Below are 26,748 nucleotides of genomic sequence, written 5' to 3' on the forward strand. Positions count from 1 at the left end.
GGAACACCGACCGTATGACGGTGGAGGCGAGTCGAGAGAGGGCGAACCGGAGAAATGTAGGAACGGCCGATATGCGTACGAAGAATTATTTATAAAGCCTTCTTTCCAGAAGAATTTTAGATCGCGGGAGATTTCACGTCGCGTTACACGCTGGAAATACAAAGTTCTGCCTTCTCGTTTGTCGATACCCTCTAAAATTTCATATGCTCGCGGGGGGGGAAAAATTCATGATGATTGTTCGATCGCGCGGGATGGGAAGATATGATTTTCAAGATCTCGACGAGATTATCGCGAGCGTTAGGGAGAATTATATTATATCTGCGGCATTGTAATAGAAAGAGAGAAACGCGGCAACGTGTTTGCGATGCATCGATAGTTTAGCATAAATAAAAGAAAGTGATTAATGTTCGTGTAACCGTGAATAATATTGCATATTATATATTCGGTAATAGTTATTCTGGTCTGCGCAACATGCTGGTGATGTGATTGTTGCATGGGGTCAATGATCGAATAACTCTACTTGAATATTAATCATTGCGAAATAGCTGGCGGGGCTTAATTATTTTAATGGCAATAATATAACGTGGCATGATACATAATATTATATTAATTATTACATGTTTATAAAATTTATTAGTATACTTGTATATGTATAAAAAGGAGTAATTAATATTTATTTAAATTTGTTTATGATTTGTCAGAAAGGGACGCCGGGTAGGGTAGTTTAGCGGCGAAGTTAAACAAACTTACTAACTAATTAATAATCAATGAAAAACCAATTAACCCTCTCTCGAAAATCTCCGTGTAATTTCGCTGTCTATTATTATTGGGCACATTAATTCATTATCGGCGGAACTGGTTACGGCCGCAAATGAATTCGCGCGAGCCGCGGCTCCCATGAATAATCAACGAAAAAGTATTTGATTTACTTTTTCAATTTTGCGCATTTAATTTTGTTATCGGATCCTGGGGCCGCTTTTAGAACCGCGTTTCTAAGACAGGACCGGACGTGGCCGTAAGAAGTTGAGCCGCACGAAAAGTTGCATGACGTTCACGTAGAGGCGGCTTCTTTCAATTCTATCGCGTTTTCCGAAGGCGCATCGCGCAGGAAGTTACTTTCGGATATGCCGCGCGAACAATTACCAAGCGAAGGCAGCTCGAGGGGCTGTTTAGAACGGTCCGTAATTTTTTTTCTCTCGACCACGCTCGCGAAGGCTGACCGGAGATACGACTCCGACCGATTTTCTCCCGCTCACGGATCAGTTCATTTTTTATTCTCGTCCGCGCAACTCTCTCGCAAGCTCGCAAGGTGAACAGGTAAAAAGCACCTGTCGTGTCGCATGATCAGCCACGTACCGGCGTCCACGTACACCTAGTACCGCATATTCGCGTACCATAAGAACGATCGGACAAACGACATTCGTGCCTCGTCGGACACTCGGCAAGGAGATGACAAGTGTAGGCACCGCGAGGTAAATTCCTTGATCCACATGTAGGGCACGTACCAGTTTGATATCCGCAAATAGCGAACCGCTGCATACTCTCTCTTCCCGGTCGCCTCTTTTTTTTTTTTTGGCGAAAACTGTCTATGATGGAACGTTGCGTGATGCCGTGAATTTCGCGTACGGACCAAACTCGGCCAATTTATCGCGTTGTAAAAACGTGTTTCTTTTAATAAAATTTTATTACTCCGCGTAGCGTTTCGCCGAAAGTTTCCGCACGACGTCCAACTGTTAAAGAGACCGCGTTCATTGCCGATTTGAAAATAAGTGATCAAGATTTCACGGACGAAGAGTCAATTTTTTTAGTTTACGGTCGATAAAAGATACGAAACTTCCGATACGTATCTTCGATAAATATGGGGTTTCTTAAAGGGAACTATTGAGCGTTAAATCACCCGGTCAAAGACGCCCTAATATCCGAACCCGCAATTTTCATCAAATTGCGGGTATGGTGAATGCACTTCCGCCGATGCGTCACATAATGTGTTAGTGTTAACAGACCGTTACGTTGCGCCTGTTGCACAATGTAACATCGAAGTGACTACGCGCACGTGACCTCGCGAACGTCGCGGCAGGTGTATGCGGTTCGCGTTTCAAATTTCGAAAATTACAATCGGGTGCGTAACAGAGAGACGTGCGTGCATCGCTTTCGAGAGCCGGCGTGCAACCGATCGGACATTGATTTCGCCAGCCGCGCTCGACTCGAGGCCAATTGCGCGTTGCTTTTGCGGAAGTTCTCTCAAGCTAGATGCGTGATCAAAGCCGTGCATCACCACGAAATATCGACGAATACTTATCATTTTTCAACAAACATGTATATAAATATTTATATAATTCTCTATTTATTTGTTAATAAATTTATTAATTAACTAATGCTATACTTAATATTGATCTTTCTAATAAAGTAAAACGTCTTGAATAATTTTTGTGTTGCGCACAGTTCTCGTTTGTTACTTCGGTCATTATTTCTGCATATAACGATTACACCGAGTCGAGTTAATTCTCTTTTAATTTACTATTGAGAGGGATAATTATTTCTCGCGTGCGAAGGCAATCAGCATGCGTTTATATATGAGACACATTATATTTGCATAATTTTAGCGGCTATCGACAGTTTACACGGCATTGATCGAATCTTTCTCCAGATTCAGTTCGGTTTAACGATAAAATGGGGTTCAATTTGCAATTTTGATGGGCGAGTTATATCGAAAGAAAAGGCGACCGCGGCGTTGTAGCTTTCATTAAGATCGATATCCGTGTACGTGCGCGTTCGTGTGCATGTGTGCGGCGTAGCGTTTTATCCAATATTCCATTTGTATGGGTGGGCGCTTTGACTTTGAACCGCCGCAAAAGCTGACCGCAGTCGATCGATGTACCAGCTCTCCTCTGGAAAGGAAGTATGATCAAAGCGCCGTAAACGCTTGTAAGCGCGCATCAGAAATCACGCCTTCCACGTAATGTCAACCGTCGAATGCTATTTTGTTACCGCCACCGGGCATTTCGCGAAACGGGAAATACCGTGACGACGTGAACCGAAATGAAAACGCACGCGCGTGATCGTAAGCGGCGTAACGACTTTACGTTTGCGGAGTAATTTCGCGTAATCGATCGCCGTTGTTCGAGCGAGTTCGCCCGTATTAAATACGGTCGAGACAATCGAGGCATGATGCATATTGAAACGCACGAAGCGTGACACTTTAGCAATGTAATGTGACAATCGTTTTAGTTGAATGAATTGCGCTAATTCTAATTTTTGGATCAGTAAACTTTGTTCTTAAGAAATAAAAAATAAATAAAAAGGAAAGAATTTATGTATGAATTGTATGATTTAATTTTTGCGGTTAGAAACCAATTTTTTTTTTAATATTCAACAAATTCCTCGAAAATTGAAATTTTTTTTTTGCAAAAATTCTGTAACGAAGCTTTATGCTCGTTTTTGTGTTAATCTTCCTCGCACGACCGATTGGTTTGTAACTCGCGTTTAAAGTGCCGAGAAGTAAACGGCCACGCTCGGCCTCGCGGCGATCCCGCGTCCCATAATGAAACATTGGAACGCAATTATATTTCTCATTTCCATCGGCGGGATCTCCCTCAATAAATACGCAAACAGCCAATAACAGCTTTATCGAGAGAATTCAGAGCCGGCGGCGGCGACGGTAGCAGCGCGGCGATAGTGGCGAACGAGTGAGTCGACAGCAGGTAGCGCCGTAATGGAACTTCGTAAAACCGATTCGGAAGATCTCCCCCGGGCGAATTGCACTGGTACGGCGCACACCAATGCGCCCGACCGCAGCTTCTGCTCGTCTCGTCGACCGACCATCGGCGGCATCGCTCCGCGTCTTACGGTTGCATTTTAAAGTTGCAACTCGGTCAGCGCGCATCGCGGTTAACCGAATGCCCTTCGCTCCCGAACTGCATCCGCACTCGTGAATCGTATCTGCATTTTGCGATTGAAGTACACGTCGTTCTGTGAGTTCCCATTCAAATCCTCCGGCTTTCGAAAATTTTACCAATATCGAAAGAACACGAACGTATATTAATTACTACGAATTTCTATGGAAAAATTAAAGAGGTTCTACCGCGTTATTATATTTATAATTAGTCGGCGAAATTCGAACAACAGAATCTCGAAGACGCTATCGGAAAGTCGGTTAATTCGGGATGGAGCGTAGCACGCTACGTTATGTCGATGAAACGATGCGTTTCGAGAGTGGACAGGGCGCAGTCAAAGGATGAGGATGATGTAAATGAAACTGCACGTTTAGCGCGAACTCTCAAGAGAGAGAGAGAGAGAGAGAGAGAGGAGAACAGGGACACGCGCGCGCGCGAGCGACCGTACGGAGGTAGAGAGTGACAGGACAGAGGACAACCCGGCGAGAGGACGCGAAGGGCGAGGGGGAAGAGGATGGGGGGGTTGTAAGTTCGTTGCGAAAATGAAATTACCGCACCGTGAAAGCAGCGCTTTGCATGAAATCACGCCATAGCGAGGCGAGGAAAGCGAGGCCGAAGGAAAACGAGGGAGAGAGAGAGAAGACGGAAAGGAAGAGCGAATCGCGAGGGAAGGTAGTACAGGCTCTGTTCTCCTTCTTGTCCTCCCTGGTTTTCCAAAGCGATTCCTTCCAGTCCTCCCCCGTCTGAATAAGTGAATTTTCACGCGTTCTCCCAGAGCTTTGCATTCCCCCAGGGGTACACCTGCCGCAACACGACAAAGAGCGTGACATCGCGCGGATTCAGCCGTCTGTTTTCTTCGGGAAAAGGCTTGGAGAACAAACGTTGACTTACCCGCCGATTGTCTTGCTTTCTAAATATTATGCCGACGTGCGCGTTAATGACGTTCATCGAAATTTTAAAGCAAATCCGCGATAATTTAATTTTTTTTTTTTATCGAAAGAGATAATGTTCTTTTTTTTTGTATTTTAATATTAATTAATTTAATTTAAATAATTCGATATAAATAAAATTACAGAAACGTATACTTTGAGATTGAACTGCTAATTTTTGGGATTCTTCGGTTGCAGGATTTATATGTACTTCGTAAACTTAATATTTAAACAATAATTTTTGTTGCCGTTTTTTTGAATGTAGTATTACGGGTGAAAAGTTTGTATTTTATATTTTCCGATATACAGAAAGTTTGTCGGTTTCATCCAAGAAAGGAGAGTCTCCGTCCTCTCTCTTTTCGCGTAGTAAAACTCGCGATAAGGGTCGCGCCGGAAACGGCAGTTAGACACGGAGGGGGTTGAAATATCCGAGATGGTGGCGCGCGGGGAAGGGAGGGAATGAGAGGGAGTTTGTTAGCAAGTTTTATAGACTATCAGTCGACTCGTTAAGCGGCAACTAGGCGACTCCTTTCCACCCGCGTTATTTCCATTCGCGTCCCCTTCCGTCGCCCTTCCCTGGTACTCTGCGAACGATGTTAGACAGACCGTTGTCGACCTAGTCGGCACGTTACCCGCTTATCCCGCGAGAACAACTCTCCTCTTCCTCTCGACGAGCTCGGTGGCGGCCGTATGCTAATGCCGGCGGCATTAGCACGCCGCGGAAACTATGCGAAACAAACAACCGAGAAATTCCGTCCGATGGTGCGCCCCTATCTTCGCGCTGAGCATTCGTGATAACTCTCGAGTGAAACGTAGAATAATACGAGCACTCGGTTCGGAACTGCGATGTTTAACCCTTTCTCCAGCTGCGATAATTTGGTCGACAGAAGAACGAAAGGAAATAATCGATCGCAGAACGAAAGGTTTCGATACGATATTATTTTCAAGACGTTGTTCGAATTTTGAGTAATGTTTAAAAATTTTTTTTTAATTTTTACATTATTCTGCATCACGTAATAAATATTTTAGCTTTGAGAAAAAAAAAAAAAAAAAAGTTGCCGGGTAATTATTATAAAGTTGTGTAAAACGTTGTAAAATGTGATGCAGTTAAATGTAATTATTTTATTAATTTTTCCTAGGAAATTAATTCACGTTTATACATGTATATGTATACGTATATATATTTATGAAAGGAATAAACTCCCGTGTTACTCTCCTTGCAAAAACTCCTCGTGAATGAAGCTATTTTCTTCCGCTTTGTTGTAAATAGTTGAGATTAGAGATGGGCGGTACATCTAGTCGGATTTCGACCGGCGGACAATGGCGCGACCAGCGTAATGAAAATTAATCGCTCTTGTAGAACGTCATTGTGAGATGGCGGAATCCTCCTGCCGGAATGACTTCTCTCTCTCATTCTCTCTCTTTCTCTCTCAAACATCCCCCCATTTTCTCCTTCCGTCAAGATGAATCACGCGCCCCGGTTACGAGGTAAGGAAAAAAAGGCGCGGGGCGAGATCGCCGGGAACAATATTCCTTGCAAATGGATACAAACGAGGTGATTGGCCCGGGCCAATCCATCACGACGCGCCTTGCTTTTTCACCCCCTTAGTCGGCTCCGTGCCTCGCTCTCCTCATGCAAGTCTCTCTTTTATACACACACGTGCACACATGCCTCTTTTTTTTGTGATAAAAGAAAACCCGCCCGAAGTAAAACACATCCATATGCAGTGGTTACCGATAAACAAGCTCCGAGTAAAGAGCAAAATATTCCTCACTCGCTGGTACATCGCGTGTTACTCGTATAGCGTATTCCGCAATGAAGAATTTATAGTCGAGTTGATTTTCGATCGGCAAAGCTTTATCAATTTTATTAATTCTCCTCGAATTACGCGTATTATTTTCACACTATATAGCGTCGATTTATTCATTAATTTTCTCCGCGTAGTTAATTAACAAATTGAGACATTTGAGAAGTCGACGCGGGGTCAACGAAAAACGAACGAACTTTCCGGTGAGACCATTAACTCTTTCGTCAGCTGCCACGATTGCATCGCACGGCGGGACAGATACAGTCGTACACGGAATATCGTCACGCATTGCAGTCACAACGCGACCGTTGCCGGAATAAAGGTGCAGATGTCGACGGTACCGCTCGTTCACTCGCTTTTCAGGAACGAAAAATCGTATCACGCGAACGGTACTGCCGCGACCACGACGTAACGACACGCCGATCGGTAACGACGTCGCTGTACTTTTAATAGCCGTTTTTACGAGGCACTTTTTAACGTGGCCCGGACGCCACGTGCCTGTACAACCGTCGAACGCGAAACGACCGGTGAATTGTGCGCTCGCAATTTTCTTTAAAAATATCGAGATTGATTGTAAATTCGACGAAGAACACGTCTGCGAAAATTCCATCAAGTTTTGGTATAAAATATTTTAAAAACTACTTTTGCCATTTCAAAATAAATATGTACCTGTTCAAGAATTCTTATGGCGCATAAAAAGACGCATAAAAAAAAGAGGACAAAAATAAAATATATATACAATATTCAATTTAATTCTTGACGTAGTAGATGTAACATGCGCGTCGCTGGGAAAAAGACATTGTTCGCGCGAATGGCACGGCGGGTCTCTTCTCGCGCGGGATTTCCGAAGTCAATTCGCATAATCCTGCACGGCCGCTGCGCCGGCGGGACACGTCGTAATGTTACGGGAGATGCGTCGTATATGACCAGGGAGATAGCGTATCGGACGACGCGTCGTAACGCCATTATGCCGATGCATTACTGCGGATCGGGGACGTATAAAATCTGCGCAGCCTCGCAGCGGACGGCCGTCTCGTAACGCCGTCGCGGGCGATCTCGCAGCGCCATAAAGGACTCTCGCGTGTTCGTTTCCTTTCCAGAACTATTCCGAAACTTTCGATGTTTATCCCTGATGGTCGCGCATTCGCCGGGAATATTACCGTCGCACCGGCACGGCTCGCCGTCGTTTAATATTAAATCGGGCGCCAGGTGCAATCGCGACCGGCGGACTTTAACGGCGACGAGTAAAAACAAGCGCCGAATGGAACTTGATTGTACCGCCGTTAATCTGCATTAGGTGCCGGCGATTACGGGAATGTTATGACTAAATTTTTGCGCGCCGAGACGGGAATAAGAATATTATTGCTCAATGACAAACCACATTTGTCGTCTTCGCTCGCAATTTTTCACGAAATCCGGTCAATCGTTTTCGTTTTCTCTCGCGTCTGTTTGTTTGCTGCTTGGGAAATCACCGTTGAGATATTTTATTATTATTATTTACTCCATTCCCTCGACAATGCGGTACCGTGATATCGAGATAGATGTGATATTCGCCTCAGCTCGCGATTTACGGGAAACGTGCTGGCACACGGAGGCTGAAATGTTCTCCATGTCGCGAAATACACATCCGCATCCGGGCGCAAGATAGGACGTACCCGGCAGGCCGCGTCTAGTACCTTGCGCAATATCGGAGACGAAAACGCGGGATTTATGGCACCGGTTGCCGCACGGTAACGATACCACTCTCCGTGATTACACGTTGGCCATTACCTTTCGGTATTCGAAAGTATTGTTTCGCCTCACGACGAGTATTACCGGTAGATATCGTGAAAATGGGAAATATTACATTATTTAATAGAGAACATCTGAATACAACGCGTAAAACCCTTTCGCGTTTTCTTGCATTGTGACAATTTTTAAGTTCTAACCAAGAATAATATTTTATTTTATTATTTTATATTACTTTTTACATTGCATTAATGTTATTTAATGTTTTTATATATTACAATATTTTACGTAATATTATGTATGTATTTTTTTTTTTATTCAATTGTGCGCTTTTCTATAACGTTAATATCGGAACGCGGTGTAAAAAAGAAAGAGAAAAAAATATTATTGACTTACCGATTCGATGCGCAGCGACAGAGTTTTACAGCAGCTCAGCTCCAACGATTCTGTAACACAAAATATAAAATATAAATTGTAGAGACGCTTAGAATATTTTTAACCATTAAAAATAACAAGAAAAAATGTATCGTGCTTCTAATTAGTTTTTCAATTAAATAATAAAACAAAATTATCTATTGTTAAATTTCTTAATATAAAGTTTAATTTTTGTTAAGTATAACATTTTCTTCATTAATTACATATTCCATTTTAATTATTATCGAACCTATAAAGCTATTCACATGATTAACGCTGAACTAAATATTAATTTTATTGAAAAAAGAAAATCATTCTTACCTCAACGTTGCTCTGTCGAAGCATGATGCCCTTTCCCGGACCTCCTCCTCCTCTCAGTTTGGGATGTGTCGAGCCTTCCTTCCGCGCATTAGAAACTCGCGAAAATCGCGACCGGGTGAATCTACAATCGCGAGAACTAATTTAACACTATGCGGCATTCATCTTTATAAAATTCGTACAGCAAAATCACACGCTCGATTACTTCACGGCACTCCCGAAACGGCCGACGAACCGGCTGCGGTTCGTTTTCACATTGATATCGGCGACGAAAGTACGCTGGCTTTTCCAGACATCTAAACAGAAAGAAAAGCAATTGGTTAGATAAATTCTCGTCCACTCACCGCGACAAGATTGTAATTACGAGGCAAAAGTAATCGACATAGCAAAGGAATGTACAGAGCAGACACGTGGCGAATTAATACTGCAACGTTATGTACAATTGTACGTATTCTACGCCAAGTATTCATCTCGCGGATGTTCTACGCGTAAAGATAGTTAATCGGAGATGCTAATTCGCGTGATCCGATAGCTTTTGGCATAAGAATATAATTACTTTAGGGCGACACAGCGCACGAGGTCCGCTCTCTGCGTAGTGTGTAGCACGACTGGTTCGACCTCTGAGTGAATCACGCAGTGTCGTCAGCCGCTCGTGGCACGTACACCGCCCGCGCGACCGCCGAGACTTGTTTATGTAACTGATGGACATTTTTCGATTGAATAAAAATTTTAAGAAATGTAAATGACGTGCGCGAAATATTATTACATTTAGAAAATAATTTGTGCGATGTGTTAACAGTATTTCTATGCAAGCTAGCTCTTCGGTGGTATTCGTTTGCTCGCAAGCGACATCGGATAGTGCCAACACCGTGACCATTGTCACGTCTACGAGGGCGACTCGACGGCCATCGTGTTACCTACGAATTTACCGTGCTGCACATCCCTCGTAATGCATTCCCCGCGTAGATATCATCCTCGCGTTGCCGACACACGGACAGAACGGTAACCGCTAACCGCGTCTTTCGCCTTCCTCGAAATTTCCTTTCTCGCTGTCTCTCTTTCTCCCTGCTACCGTTCGTCATTCGTCTCTTTCTTCCTTTCGGAAGAACTCGCTCGCTCACGTAGTCGGATGTATGTGGTATTTCAACGAGTTACCCCGCAAAGCATGGCATCTCATTTACATACATTAAGGAATAGATCGCTGTCAAGTGAGCGGACGAACGAGCAAAGAATCGAGAGAGAAGACAAGGCCGGGAGACTGAATTAAAATTCATAGCATAGAACATTGCACACGTTGTTAAACTATCATAACTTACAAAATCTAAAAAGGATTGGCGAATTATTTATGTAAAAAAAAGAAAAAAAAAAAATATGTAGAACATAAAATATCTCCAATTTTTTAAAAATATAACATCGTTATGGAAATATACGAAAAATATGTCGCGATGTGTCGATCTCGATACGAGTCTAACTGCGAAATAGTAAATCGATAAAGAATATCAGATCGCGCGAAATAAATATTTTCGACGCCCCGGAATAAATAGCACGTAGTATCTGTGGCGTTTTCGACAAAAAAATTTGTTCCACCTATGGGCGCGAGATATTTATCTGGTGATGCATAGCTGTCGCGTGTGTGCGCAAGAATTCGGTTTGGCGAATCCGCACGCCCGCGGTTTGCAGACTTTTATACTCATTGCTAGTTGACACGTCGCAAATATTAGCCCCGGACATATATTGGCTTTTATCGATCACCCTGTATAACATCGATAACGTCGCTTGTCAACCGATGAATTAATAAATAATTTTTGCGTTCAAGAGGCTCGACTGACACTCCGAAAAGTAACTGATACATGTCACCAAATTGAAACAGTCGAACAGTTTCGACGAGCGTCCTCTAAAATTGACAATTATTATTTATTCGTAACAAAATCCGAGGCGCCGATTATGATTCTTTAAGGCACAATCATATAAATATGGAATATTAAATACATACATAAAATTCATGTACAATATTTACGTTGAACGAGACCAAGATCGAAATTATTTTATCTTATGTTAGACGCGCAAGCTTCGACTCTTTCCGCGTGAAGAAATATTCGGTCTAGCATACCACGGCCCTTCAAGATACACCGCGCTTTGCATAATCGGTGCGTAAGGCTTTCACCCGTGGAAAGGTTAAACCAGGAAGGGCCTGTCCGCATTAACGAAGTTAATGTCGCGCTTAGAGTGTGAAAATAGCAAAGCATAACGTGTTACCGTCTCCAGGAAGAAAAGCAAGCCTGAGTCACTTCCGTCGTTTTTGCGTTTTAAATTGTTCGAGACATTCGACATTCGAAGATCAAGAGCCATGTTAAATAAAATTTTACTTTTATTAAAATATATATTTTTTTTTAATTATTAATATGCGATATATCGTTTGACAATTAAATTAGGATTTGGCGAGAAATAAGTGTACGATTCGCGTAGAAAAATCGCTACACTTGAACGATTCAACAAACCTCGGAATTCAAGCAAGAGGACTAAGATGGCACGTACAATGCGTCGTTCCCACCGGCGACGAGCCCTTCTCTAAATATGCGGCCCGTATGCCGCGCACATAAGACAGAATTATACGGGGGTGGGAAACAAGCGGGAGGGTCGCGCGTTTCGATTAAACTTCTCAGACGGAATCGGGAATTATCGTCGTCGCGTGACGGTCGTCGGGAATAATTCCAGGGCCGCGACGTTCCGCGCGAAGGGCAATAAACGGAATTTCCGTCGCATTATGAGACGCCGTAATGGATCGGGCCGATGAGCGGTTACGACCGTTTTCGAATAGAAGGCGCAGCCGGTCCCCTTTCTCCTCGTCTTGGAAGGGTTGAAATTGTTCCCGGCTGAACGTTGTAAATTGCGCGCCTAAACTGCGCGATATCCGGTTTATGCGCCGTAACACTTCGATGTAAGTACACCGTTGATAATATGTTAACCGCGAGGATTTCCATGTAATAAAAGAAAGCCGATTTTTGTTAATGTTTACAAGGGGCAGTTTGGCAGGACATTTCGTACGGAAAAAAAAAAAAACTAACGTGTCCCCCGTTGAAATTTCCCGTGCCCCTAATTTATAGACGTAACCCCGTTTCTTTTTGTCGCGTTACTCCCTTCGTTCTTTCAGGCGATAGTTCTCATTGCTCCGTTCGTCTCCCCTGGGGATTAAAATAACATTGTGCGTGCCGAATCGGCGACGAACGGAAATGAAAAGGTGGGCGAATTAAAAATTAACGATCCGGCATACGTCACGCTTCGCAGGACTTCGCGGGATTAAATGTAGGGGTACCGGGGAAAAAGTGTACGAGTCGAAAAAAAAAAAAAATGAGAGGCTTGGACCAAAGAAATAATTGAAAATTTTAATGCAGTTCTATCTTTCTTTCGAAAATGCTGGCATTAAACTCGTCCATTTCCGCTTTGCCTCGCTTTCAACTCTACTAACGTTCTGTTCTGGTTTGTTTTCACGAAATATTTTACAACTTGAGAAGATATACATTTTCGCTCGAATTGCTTGATAAAAAATTTTAATTATACTCGAAACAAAAATGTGTAAACGATATTTATCGTGTGCTTTTGATTCGGCTTTATTTACTTATTGTTAGCGGTAGATTTGCTTAAAAGGCTGTCACGCTGGAAAATTAGTTGCGGTATACTCTTCTCTCTCTCTTTCTCTCTCTCTTTCTCTCCGCGGGCATGCTGAAATTGCGACGTCGATAAAAAAACTCGTCTGTGCATCCCGCGCCTTACATTGCCGCGAGGTACAGAAATAAATCGCTTAAGACGCAGAAGCGAATTTCGCTCCTTAAACTGGACGGGCGTCTTTCAGACGTGAGCAAATTTCCGCAATTGAATGCAAGGAATCTTTGATCCTCCCCGAGAAACTCGTTATAATTCGCTGCCTGGTAATTCGCTCGCGTCGAGATAAAGCGCAAGAACGAAAGTAAACGCAATATTTTCATGTCGGATTGAGAACGGCATCATGGAAATTAGAGAAATCCAATCTCGACGATAATTATTTCCCAGCAATATTATCTGAATCCTGATAACAACTTTATTAATGCAAACATATTGCGCTTGTTTTCGCGTCGTGGTTTGCGATCCGTTAATAATTTAACGCAACGTGCTCTTTAACATTTGTTAATACATCGTGCGTCTATTTTTAACAATTATTATTGCCGTATTATTATTTCATCTAGCGCTTTTTTATTCCTATCCGTCGAGCGCGCGATGTTGTCCGAGGCGTTTTCAATCTGCGACGAAAGACCTCTCTCACGCGATTTCCTCTCTCCTCCGTGCGCCCTCTCTCCCGAGGGAGAGATGCTTGAATTCGGGAATTCGCGGGAAGGAGACTTTCATTGGTACGAGCCATCCAGCGGCCGTTACCGCGTCCGACTGCGCATAGATATGTATATATGTGAGAGAACTCGAAGCGAGCAGAGAGCGGAATGCGCATATGAAATTTACAGCCGCTATAGCGTAGGAAATGCGCCGTCGGGCCACCCTCCGCCCTTTCACGCCCGCGAGCCTATTCCGTTTGCATCCCTCTCGTATCTCGTTCCGTCGTGTCTTCCTCTCAGTTTCGTGCCAAAAGCCTCGGGATCTTGATATACGCTCCTTTATCGAGATATCGCGTTTATTAAATGTTTAATATTACCCAAAATATTTCCACTCGCGTACTACTTTATTTATAAAACTTCGATCCCTAATAATTATACCGGCTTTGCCAACGAGAGGGCTGCATTTTCGATTGTATAATTATGTGTCGCCGGTAATTGTTCTCTCCTTTGTTCGCCAATATATATATGTATAATCGAATGAAACGATATTACGGTTCTGTTTAGAAATTTCCACTAATGAAATTTTCGCGGAAAGCCGCGTGAGTTTCTAATATTCCTTTATCGGGCCATCTCGTGTACCAGAATTTCACCGCAGTGAAATTGCTTTTGAAAATTATGATATTTTCCCTGGCATCTTCTCGTTTCTAAATAAACGTCTAAGTGAAAGTATCATATTTTCCGGGAAATTCTCGTTATTATTAACAACACTTTCGTGAGTTTCTTATTACAAGATTTTTTACTTCTCAATCGCAGCGTCGTCATAATTATAATAAGTATTTAAATCGATGTTCGTTTATATGACGAAATGAAGATTCGGGCAAATATTGTTTTTAATTAATTTTCCAGAGCAAACGTTTCTTTAGAAACTGCCATTAATGAAACGGGATATTCTTAAGACAGATTTATCAGATCGGATAAACAGAGCGTTAAATTACATCGGCGTATTTTAGACTCAATTACAATTTGCGTTTTATCATTGCGTAAGTGTGGAGCTATCTCCATTTTAACGCGCGTTTACGCCCTTCTTTTTCTTCTTGCGGCTTTCATCTCGGCATTTCCCTCGGCATTCCCATTTGAAAGTCGTTGCCGCACGTGTATGCGCACATACGAACGCATTTTTGCATTCATGTGAGGACACGAAAATGCCGGTTTTACAGAAAGGCAAGGCGTCGCCGGAGCGGCGACAGGTACCGGCGCAAGCCGTACAAATGGCCGCATCCTGTCGACGTCTGAGGGAGGATAACTGATTTGAAATGCGAAATAGTAGCGAAATGCTTGCCGAACAGTTCATATCGCATCAACGTGTCGCATACGAATGGAAACGTGCATTTATATTCTCGCACCGAATGTAATAATTGCATTAGTTAAATTCGTGTTATCATTAAATTGGCAATCTCGAGAAAAATAAGAAGAAAATTTGTCGCGATGCCGATTGCAACATCCGAGTATCTATCTCGAAGACCGCTTGTTTCAGAATTACCAAAATGTGCCGTAAATTTATTTTTATAACGTTTGCTGTACCTACGTTGTTGAAAATACTTTGTCAAGAATTAAAATGCGTCAAGGACCAAGTATCGATTAGACGGTAATCCTGCGTGAATGAGGGTGAAGCGTACTGCATTAACGAATAAAGAACTCGGCGGAAGAGAGAGTTTGAAGATTTCTCGCCGACAAGAAGGGAAGAGCATCTCGGCACCTCGTAACCCGCGAGAAAGTCAATTGACTCCCGAGGGATTGAGGGATTTACGGCAAAGACAAGCAGCATCGTAAAAGCCGTGAGGCATAGCAACGTCGTAAAAGAAGAGGCTTAATATCTCTCGCAGACTCCAACTATTGGCGAGAGGCATATTTATATGCCTCAGTTTTAATAATTATGTTGAAAAAAAAATTTAATCAAGAGAAGACTTAAAAACTAGAACTGAATAAAAATGTTGTTAATACTATGCTTATTAAATTTTTTAGTTGCAAAGTTTTTTAAATAAACAAAATTAGTAGAAATAATTACGTCCAGATCTTTTTCCTTCTCTATCTAAAGAAATTGGTGTTACTCGTGAATTATATGTTAATTGTTGCCGCTTTTCCGCGACGGTAATTGATACTCTCGATTTTACGATTATTAGATTATTTTTGGGGCTTAGTTGAACACGAGTTTTTTAACGGCGAAAATTTGGGAGCTCGAAGAATGATAGCTGATCTGGGAATCACGTAAAAACATGCTCCAGCGTCGAGCACAATGTTATTTTCGTTTAGAGGAAGGATGCTGTAACTAGCCGAGCGCATCGAAAAAAACGTAAACAAACGAGCTTGGCCTTGAGCACGAACGCCTCGACAACTCGTCGTAAGAGAAGGACAGCGCGCAATCGACGATCGCATCTATTGCTCTCTCACTCTTTTTTACGCGGTTGCCTCTTCTTGCTCATAGGGCCGAAATCTCTAACGGTCAGTCTAGTTGCGGAGACTCGGGCGTGCGGACGTGTTGCTAATCGCTCCGCAACTACGCGTATTTTCGACCGCGAATAGGAAAGTCTCGCAAACGAATAAGTGTCGACGTCGTCGACACGGATACGAACAATAATTTTCCGTATGCCTGTGCTATTCCACTTATCGTTTTGTGGTTCGTTTCGTGCCTCGAAAATATAGTTCGGAAAGACAAGATTATGGCGCCGGCGGAGTACACGGAGCGTCCGACCTGAATTTCGCCGCGTTGCCCGCATCCGGCATTACCGACTCGGTTCACTCGCCATCTTCTTCAGCGACATTCAACGGGTTCCGGCGATGACCATTGCCAGGTCGTGAGGTCTGCACCTCGCCTGTCTTCTACGTCGCGGCCGAGGTTTTCATTTCGTTTCGAGTAAGTGATTTTTTTAGAAACTTAAGGAATAAAATGCGCGAGAAATATTTTATATCGCGGTCTATCTCATGAGCCGCTTGATGCAAATTCTCGGCATCGTTAATTCCGTCGACAAGAATCGATCGCCGCGCTTCTTTATTTTAATCGTAAAAAATCGCCGCGGTCAAATAATCCACGGTCATTTTTTTAGTCGTCTGTCTGTCACGCGATAGTGTAATTATTAATAATAGTAATTATATTAAACAAAAAAAAAAGAAAAAAACAATGTAATATAGTGTTTAATTGATTTTTCAGTGCTAAAAGACGTGAATATAATCCGGAATACTGCCACGGAAAGAAGAAAGGAAGGAAGGAAGGAAGGATGGAAGGATGGAAGGATGGAAAATAACCCAAACTAACCGGAAGATACGTGTAGTGTAAGTAGACACGCCATCGATCGTAGATCACTCATTTGTAATTATTAATATAATTAAATAATGTCCGAATAGAATTACGCGCTCATGGTTCTTTTCTCTACTTTTTCAAAATAACGATGCAATTTATGTTTATATGCGAAGAATTATTTATTTAAAATTATTATTAAAACGCGACCGTATAAACCGACTTTAAATTTCGTATTCTTCGCGATCGAATTTATTCTTCCGGAATGGTAGACAAAGCGGAAGGAAAGGCGAGTGAAAAATCAATTTCCCGCACTCTCTTGAAGGAATGCGAAAGCGACGAGTTGCCGTGCATAAAATATCGATGATAGAAGGGCAATTTCTTGTGCGTGCCACGCAAATATTAAGAGTATTCATAGTAGAAACTGAAAATACATATATATGTAGTTTATCTACGGTTTAAAATGCATAATACATCTTAGAGGATAAATTATTTCGAATAAAGTCGATGCGCATCTCGTATTTTTACATATTAAAATCGTACAAGGAAAATACTATTTTCTTACGGTAAATATATAAATTTTATTACAGTACGAGAAAAACTGTACTATTTGTAGAGTAACAGTCAGGCGTGATCGTTTCGGTGAGATGGCAGAAAATATTTTTGCGACGCCGTTGCCACGAAAAATGCACTTGCGATACATGACATTTATACTTATGAATGAGGTAGAAGTTCTTCGTATAAGCATAAAGTATCCGAAGGAAATAAAAATTTCACGATCCGCGCGGCGAGTAAAACACGGAAAGTCGAAATAAAAATCGCGTACTCCACAGCCTGCGAAATAAAAACCGCTTCTAAGTGTTACTATTATAGCAGTCGCCTCCCCTCGGGCCATATGAAACAGTAAACCGCGGCCTCAGCGAATACGATATCCGCTTTTAGTGTCACGAAAACAGGAGCCTGGCGAAAAGTCACGACGAATGAAAATTCATCTCTCCGACGTGATCCTCCTGTTTATCCAGTTTCAGTCGAAATTTCGCGTGAGCTCATCGAAAATTACGGGCCACTCCAATACATCGACCCGCGAGAAACGTCCCCGATTATTTCAGAGAAACACATTATTCCAACTGCGAATTCGAATCAAACTCTCAATTTTAAGCCCTTCGATATTAATATAATTCGGAAATGTCCGCGATATGAAGCAACGTTCCCGTGGAGTGAGAATAATCCGCGTCACTCAATAATTTAAGGGGAAAATATGAAATAGACATTTTGATATTTTTGGAAAACGATTTCAGAATTCGTATTCGATTTGAAAATAATGATAAAGCTTTCTTTGCTGTATACCTACGTACGTGCATGCATCATCGTACGAAATACCTACGTGCTACCCTCTCAAAGACAGAATATACATAGCGTTTTCTTTCTTACGACTAAAGTACAAGAAAGCATTTGTGAAAATCTTTCAGCGGTGCATACCGATGAAGGAGGAAATCGGAAATCGCGAGACGGCCGGCGAGATCTCTCGCTCGTAGGATTTCCACCGCGCCGGAGCACTCCTTCGACGCTTAGATATTTTACGAGATCTTACAGCACGCTCGAGTTTTATGCGCTTTTTCTATCGTATACCAGATTATTCCCGGTGCGGGCATTGCGCATCCGGGAATTACGTACACCCTTTACTTCATATCGGTACATACGTCCGAAAAATTATGCTCTTACATAAACGTAAAAATCCACGTGAAACTTTTATTCATAGCCCTTATCTGGCCCGATAGCGTTGCCGCTCCTTCCGGTGCGTCTCGACGAATCATATCTCATTTCTCAAGCACGATTTCCTTCGCAGTAACAAGTTACTCGATATGATCCGAATGATTTCAACTAATCGACTGTGGTTTTTTTTTCTATTTTTTATTTTTTATTTTTTTAATATCACATTTTTATTTATTAAAGAAAAAAAAAATAGGTTGACGTTACACGTGTATTTATCGACACGTAATATTGGGAATTAAAAAAAAAAAAAATACATAAAAAAATAAAAATTGAAACTTTTCAAATCGTGAACCGATTGAAATAGAAAAAAATTACTTTTGTACCGTTTACGTTATTTTTTATATATTTGTTTCATGTCACAGTTAATATTAAACAAAAAATATATATAGTATATATAATATTAAAAGAATAGTAACCTTTTCGACACTGAAATTAATCGTACCTGAGACAAACATTATTTATAACGGCGCAATGATGATGGATCCTTTCGGTCGCGAATGCGTCGACATCCCGGCTTTCGCCTCGCGCGCATCGACAGCTTCTCGGCGGAGCGTTTTACCGCGAGGACTACCATCTAAATATAATGTCGTAAGTCTGCTCGGATTTGACAAGACAGTGACACGGCTGGTGTAGCGACGGCCGAAAGCTGCGCTGACGCCCTGTCTCGACTGACGCCGGGGCTAATGCGCTGTCACGAGTCGCACGTGTGCCGCTTTCCTACTCGTCTCGCGCGCGTATTACTCAGGCGTCCGACGCTGCCTCCGTTCTCTCCTCTCTCGCGTTGCTTACGTATCGCGATGAATCCGGCGATTAGTCGTTCCGAACGCGGCGCCCGCCGGAAATTGGCCGACAACCCGTTCAGATCGGATCGGTTGTGGCCTCCGTAAACAAACCGGAAGACGTAGCTCCCCCTTGTCATTTTACTTTATCTTTTTCACGAAAGCGCCTTTCATCCTCGGGAATTTATTTTCGACGCGCCTTCGCTTGGTGCAGCGCAACGTAATGCACGTCAAAATATTTTTACGACGAAATTGTGTCGCGGGAATTTTCTCATCGACGACTACACGATTAGACGGAGAATTTATCGCAAAAAAAAAAAAACCCGGCCCGAAGAGCTTAATTTTTCAAAAGTCGAGCGGTTTTACAACTTTCGATCCCGTCCTCTCAGCCGGTAGAAATCGCGACGCTTTTGTGGGACGGGAAAACTTGGCGCGGTTTCTTTTTCCGGACGATTGAAATTTCGGAGCGCGGTTAGGCTCTTCGTCTCTACTCGCGTAGAGTTTATATTTGATTTACTCCGGAAATCTGTCAAGCTTCATTAATTTGCCAGCGGTTCACGACCATTTATCGCCGGTGATATAATAAGTTGCATTTCTGCATTATCTCCAAAGTCCTCGTAACGAAGACGAGACGCGATTAAGCGATGAACGAAATTAAGTCTTAATTTCTAAGATCAATCTGAGTCTCGTACGTTCAAAAAGATCTCATTCGCGTTGAAATAACATACGGAAGTGAGGCAAAGGAAGAAAATGCGACAAATGATTCGTAATTAATTATACTGAGTTTTAAAAATGAGACAAAAGATTAATATGAAAGTAATCATTACAGTACATTTATTTTATGAATCAATTTCACAACGGGAAATTAAGTTTCGTGAAATTCACGTTTTATAGAGCGACAGTTAAAAGATGTTTTATTATCCTTTAAATGGACGAGAAATAAAATTTTATTGCTTTAGTATGAAAGGAGCCGAGCGTTAAATTTTGTGATTTATTTTAGGCCGGTAATTGGATGTTTATGCATTTTTAGAGAATTAAGAATTCCGTTGTGTATCACGTTGTAAAAGTTTCCTTTATAACGGCGTCGTACAATTGATTATTGTCCTCACATAAAGTCAACGATAAATAACAATTTGTCGTGTACGTTTATTAAATTTTGGGGTACCGCTCAGTCTGAATTACCTTGCTTATTAATAATAGAATAATTATTGACGAAACCGACCGAACAATACGAACTTCGATATCGAAGGCGCACCGCCTTCAATAATTGAAGGTGACTCTAAAAGCGAGCTTATATGCGACAGCCGCTATCGGCCAATTAATTTCGATACACGCGAAAAATTATATGAGAACGCGAACGCTTTCATCGGCCCTTTCTGTTTTTCTTCAACAAAAAAGGAACTGGAAACGAGCAGCAATTAAAATCATATCGATCGCTCTCGGCGGAACCGGTATTGTTCCAAAAAGCGAAACTCTCCGAGAAATTGCGTACCGACCACCGCACGAGACGCGTTGCACTACTTTCCATAAATATCGTTATTCTTCCGGCAATATCATTGTTAAAAGATACAAAAGCACATAACATTTCTTTTTAATAGCCTCAATTAAAGTGCCGTTTCTATCGCGGTGATTTAGTGTCAACTTTCTCGCGATCTCATTTTTCGTTGATTTCGGAGACACTCTCCTTCGCCATTGAACTACGTCGCGGTCCGCAGCCCAAGTCGAGATCAGAAAGTCACGTAAATTGGCCCGTTTAACGGACCGAACGCAGAAATACTCGAGGCGCCCATTAGCCCGCGAACTTGTGGCATCTTGCGTGGCACTTGAAAATAGAGCGATGCCGGGAAAGAGAAAATAGCGCGAGAGAGAAAAGGAAAGGAGAGCGAGAGTGTCTTCGGTGTCGCGGTGAGAAGACGAGGCGCTCGTTAGTTCCGGAAAATTCATCTTCACTTCGCGCAATTAAGCGCCGATACGTTCGTGCATCGTTTCGATCGTTAACCAGCTTGTTTTTCTAATCGTCACGATAAATCAGACTGGCAGTTCTTTTTTTCTTTTCGCTATCGAGTTAAACGAGTGTCACGCTCTTTGATGGGATTCGAAGAAGATGCAGCGGATTGGAACAGTCGTTTTTAAATAAACTCTCGTTAGGTTTTGGAAAGCGATATAATTAGAATTGATGTTGCAATTTGTTAAAAAGAAATTTAAGAAATTCAATAATTATATTTATTCTGGAAGCTATGTGCGAAAGAAAATTTTGAAATCTTGCAATATAAACAAGTATCACACTAATCGATAGAGATTCGTGTTTATTCAACGTGTATTATTCTATTGTTTCAGAGTTTGACCCATATTCACTATTAAAATAAATAACTTGCACAAAAATATAAACCGATATTTGCTACGTTGAAATTTTAATTTTATTCTAGAGGACGGAAATATTATTTTCAATACTACACCGGAAATCGAGATTAATCTTTAGTACGTTATAAATATAATAATTTTTAAAAAAAGATTGCGTTTTAATTACATTTGTTGGAAATTATTTTGATTTTAATATAAAATATTTTAACTTTAATTATTATTTACAAATATACATTTACAAAATTGTACATAATACTTATACAATGCAATCAACGAGCATATATCTTCCAGAATGGTAAATTGGTAAATTTTAATTAAAAAATTATATTTTTAATTATTTCCTGATAATGATCTGAATATGTTGCATATGTATCCGTGATCACACGACATTCATTACCTTTCGGTATTCGAAAGTATTGTTTCGCCTCACGACGAGTATTACCGGTAGATACGGTGAAAATGGGAAATATTACATTATTTAATAGAGAACATCTGAATACAACGCGTAAAACCCTTTCGCGTTTTCTTGCATTGTGACAATTTTTAAGTTCTAACCAAGAATAATATTTTATTTTATTATTTTATATTACTTTTTACATTGCATTAATGTTATTTAATGTTTTTATATATTACAATATTTTACGTAATATTATGTATGTATTTTTTTTTTATTCAATTGTGCGCTTTCTTATAACGTTAATATCGGAACGCGGTGTAAAAAAGAAAGAGAAAAAAATATTTGTGACTTACCGATTCGATGCGCAGCGACAGAGTTTTACAGCAGCTCAGCTCCAACGATTCTGTAACACAAAATATAAAATATAAATTGTAGAGACGCTTAGAATATTTTTAACCATTAAAAATAACAAGAAAAAATGTATCGTGCTTCTAATTAGTTTTTCAATTAAATAATAAAACAAAATTATCTATTGTTAAATTTTTTAATATAAAGTTTAATTTTTGTTAAGTATAACATTTTCTTCATTAATTACATATTCCATTTTAATTATTATCGAACCTATAAAGCTATTCACATGAATAACGCTGAACTAAATATTAATTTTATTGAAAAAAAAAAATCATTCTTACCTCAACGTTGCTCTGTCGAGGCATGATGCCCTTTCCCGGACCTCCTCCTCCTCTCAGTTTGGGATGTGTCGAGCCTTCCTTCCGCGCATTAGAAACTCGCGAAAATCGCGACCGGGTGAATCTACAATCGCGAGAACTAATTTAACACTATGCGGCATTCATCTTTATAAAATTCGTACAGCAAAATCACACGCTCGATTACTTCACGGCACTCCCGAAACGGCCGACGAACCGGCTGCGGTTCGTTTTCACATTGATATCGGCGACGAAAGTACGCTGGCTTTTCCAGACTTTTATCTAAACAGAAAGAAAAGCAATTGGTTAGATAAATTCTCGTCCACTCACCGCGACAAGATTGTAATTACGAGGCAAAAGTAATCGACATAGCAAAGGAATGTACAGAGCAGACACGTGGCGAATTAATACTGCAACGTTATGTACAATTGTACGTATTCTACGCCAAGTATTCACCTCGCGGATGTTCTACGCGTAAAGATAGTTAATCGGAGATGCTAATTCGCGTGATTCGATAGCTTTTGGCATAAGAATATAATTACTTTAGGGCGACACAGCGCACGAGGTCCGCTCTCTGCGTAGTGTGTAGCACGACTGGTTCGACCTCTGAGTGAACCACGCAGTGTCGTCAGCCGCTCGTGGCACGTACACCGCCCGCGCGACCGCCGAGACTTGTTTATGTAACTGATGGACGTTTTTCGATTAAATAAAACTTTTAAGAAATGTAAATGACGTGCGCGAAATATTATTACATTTAGAAAATAGTTTGTGCGAAGTGTTTAACGTATTTCTATTTCTTCAACGATATTCGTTTGCTCGCAAGTAACGTGGAATAGTGGAATAGCATCATGACCATTATCACGATTCATATGTACACTCATCATTTAAAAAGTTCTCCGGAAAGGAAGTTCTTTGCACGTGAAATATTACGATACGATATATATTGAAACGAAATATTTGGTAAGGCGCAACCGAGCGCATCGAAGCCGCCGCGTTCGGAGTCGCGTATCGCGTGCGAACGACGTTTCTTCTCGCGTGCTGCTATATCGCGGCATATCTTTCCTCCATATCAGGCTTTTTCTGCGCGTTCTAATTGTTCCGCCCCGACGTTATCAGGCCGCCACGTTGTTACGGCGCGTTGACGTTCCCGTATATCTTGTGGCTGCCGGAACAAGATCTCGCGGACCGCGTAATCCTCCATAAATTATTCTATCTTCATCCATCAATCTGCAGAGCCCCGCGACTTCTGAAATAACGTATCCCGCGTATCTACGTTTCTCGTTCGAAATGCACGTGTCTTCAAATCGAGGAGGAGCCCGAGTCGTTTAACTTTCGCCTCTACAACAGAGATTTATGAATCGTGCATAAAGAGATAGTTAAGTACGTAGTCGTTCGCGCAACCTCTTCTACTTTTAAAGATTTGTATTTTATGCCGCTCGAATTTTGATATTATACATTTGCAAATTCGCATCGATCAATAAGGTGTAACCGGGCAGCTTGTCGTCGGAAGGGAGAGTCAGGAGAAGCGATTAAAATACACGATACTCGAAATGTACTTCCCCTACGACTCGTGGAGATCGCGGCGATGATTTTTGCCGGAATATTACAGACGTGGAATTGCCCGTTACAATAAATCCCTCCTCGACGTTTATCGTTCTCCGGGTAATAATCCATTTTTCGAGAGTTACGGAGTGCACGTATGCGCGTGTTTCCAGAGAAATGAAGAAGGGAGAAATGACGCGTGCGAGACGAGACTGTTGCATTCCACATTGTCGGTCTTTTATATCGTATAATGGCCTCGCGCATCGCGTCAGGTATTATAGCTGCGCTCGGCGATCGGAAGTAGCGACATAAAGTTTATTACTAGAAACGACTCGGCTGTGTGTACCGCGTGAAACGAATCTCCAATAATTCTCCGCGATATCTCGTCGGACAATGGCCGCGTAGCGATGGCATTAAACATCTCGTACACTCGAAATATCGACCGTCAAGTCGTACAGCCTCGGCGATACTTACGCGCGCAAACGCGCGAATGTCCGCGGTAACAAACAACGGTATTATACAGTCAAATTCCCGATGCCTTTTATGAATGAAAAAGTGGACCTCGAATCGGTCAAACTTTAACCGACAACCTGATAGATGAAGAGACCGGGACAGCCAACGCGGCATACGAAATGACTAGCACATGACAGTACTCCGACAGAATAATCTTGATATTCATTTTTCACAGTGCGGGAATAAAATATCAATCCGTCAAAAGCATGAAAAATCGATAGGGTATCAGAGTGTAATCAAACCGACGGAGAGGCATCGAACGCGCGCGTGTGGTAATGCCTCTTTTATTTCGTCGTCAATCATCCTGTAAAATATTTGTTACAGCAAGCGTCGAATGCGCCGCGGTAAGTGTTGATTGAAACGGCTGCGATTCCGATGTGGCTGCTTGCGCATCGAATCAGGTACGGATCGCTTATTCGCGTTCTCGCGAGACACGGCCGATGTTTAATGTGAAAACGCGTTGTCGATAACTTCTTGAAAAGCATCTAGGTATATTTGCTTCGTCGGAACGTCGCAAGTAGGTTTAAAGGCCGTCGCTACTACGCACGATATACGCGTGCACTTTGTGCACCGCGCGTTTGTCGGTTATAGCTTCGCGAAGTGCCGACGTGAATCTATCTCGCTGTTTTCAATAACTTCGCGACGATGTTATAAACTGGGTCACAGGCGTATCGACGAAGTTACACGAGGCGCCTCTCCAAAAAGCCACGATAGATCTTCTCCATTTCTCGAAAAACGCGTCGGCTTTTATCCGGGCGAAAATTACGGCCGCGAAATCCGATTTATCACCGCGGGATCGATTTGTCCCGCGAAAATGCTATAATCTGCATACTCGACGAGAAACCGAGAGAATGTAAAGTCGCTGCGAAGATTTGAAGAGATAATCGCAAATACCTCGAGAAATTTTCCTGTAGGAATCGACTTCGAAATTCAATCGCGCTTTCACGGAAGCTCACGCCGCTGCTCGAGTTCGCTGGTGACGCTTATTAGTCGTGCAGTAGCACTTGCTGACTTTTCAACTCGAACGGATCGTCGCGTTGCAGCCCCCGACCGTGTTCTCGGCGAGTAGCTTGCCGTTTCGTTCACACGCCAGCTTTCTGATTTTGCCGTACCCTTCGGCATCGCGATATGCGAAGATAGACTCGTCTTTCGACCTCTCGCGTCTCACTTAACGGATACCGCTTCCATCGGGTGAATGTCAGCCATTCGGTCGGTCCGCTAACCGGAGTCTGATCCACCAATTACGACTGTCCGACTCCGCGCGGCCGCGGTTTCTCTTCGGTTTCCCGCAGTCCGGTAGATTAACGTTGACGGTGGCGAACCAGCGCCTACGCGCTCGGACGCATATCGATGGAAGTGTCGATCAACGGCGGGCAAACTTCGAATTGATCCGGCGGTAACTCTCCCGCTTGCTTAACTCGTGTCCAGCTGTCGGAACTGACGGCAGATTTGTCGGCGCGGCGCGAGGCCCTCGCGTCGGGCGCGATTCAGGACGATATTCGGCTAACCGATTGATGCCGCGGAGTTATAGCGACGCGTGACGGCGTTACGTCACGGAACGAGGATAATTAATCGTCGTGATTGATACTCGTGGCTTTTCGCGCGAGAGCTTACAGCGTAAGATCGACGGTGGTCTAAACAATTTCACGCGGGCATGATTTTCTCTTTAAACGAGAATATACATTATATTGACGTTAGCCGAACTTCCAACTCTAAGCAAACCGGCCAAGTCTGATCGTACTTCGCACTCGCCAAAGCAAACTTGTATACGATATATATTAATAACTATTCGGTCGAGTTTGCTTGCTCGTTCGGTCTGGATTTAATTTTAGACGTCTGACGAGTATTCCGGATTACTTGTGAAGACCGACAGTCGTGTATTAAATGCGCGAGCGCGTACATCGATTAGCCGAAAGGAGCATTGGGCAAAAGAATTCAGGGTAACGCGTAACGTGCGTATAGCGCCGATGGAATAGCGACGATCGATACCGGC

At 42.3% G+C, this 26,748-nt stretch overlaps 1 protein-coding gene and 1 long non-coding RNA gene across 2 annotated transcripts in view; one reads left to right on the top strand and one right to left on the bottom strand.

Annotated features, from left to right (window-relative positions):
- LOC139106062 (uncharacterized) overlaps window positions 1-9,383 on the bottom strand; it is a 100,455-nt gene extending 91,072 nt beyond the window's left edge. Inside the window, exons 1-2 of the long non-coding RNA XR_011546291.1 lie at window positions 9,094-9,383; window positions 8,755-8,804 (exon numbers count right to left, since the gene is read on the bottom strand). This is a non-coding gene — a long non-coding RNA (uncharacterized lncRNA). The remainder of the gene's footprint in view (window positions 1-8,754; window positions 8,805-9,093) is intronic.
- The window catches only part of Pxb (pxb), a 244,252-nt gene that overhangs the window by 74,646 nt on the left and 142,858 nt on the right, over window positions 1-26,748 (top strand). The window contains exon 2 of the mRNA XM_070662526.1: window positions 16,597-16,718. The gene's annotated coding sequence lies outside the window, so the exon portion shown is untranslated. The remainder of the gene's footprint in view (window positions 1-16,596; window positions 16,719-26,748) is intronic.

Source organism: Cardiocondyla obscurior, linkage group LG10, assembly GCF_019399895.1.
Source record: "Cardiocondyla obscurior isolate alpha-2009 linkage group LG10, Cobs3.1, whole genome shotgun sequence".
NCBI lineage: Eukaryota > Metazoa > Arthropoda > Insecta > Hymenoptera > Formicidae > Cardiocondyla > Cardiocondyla obscurior.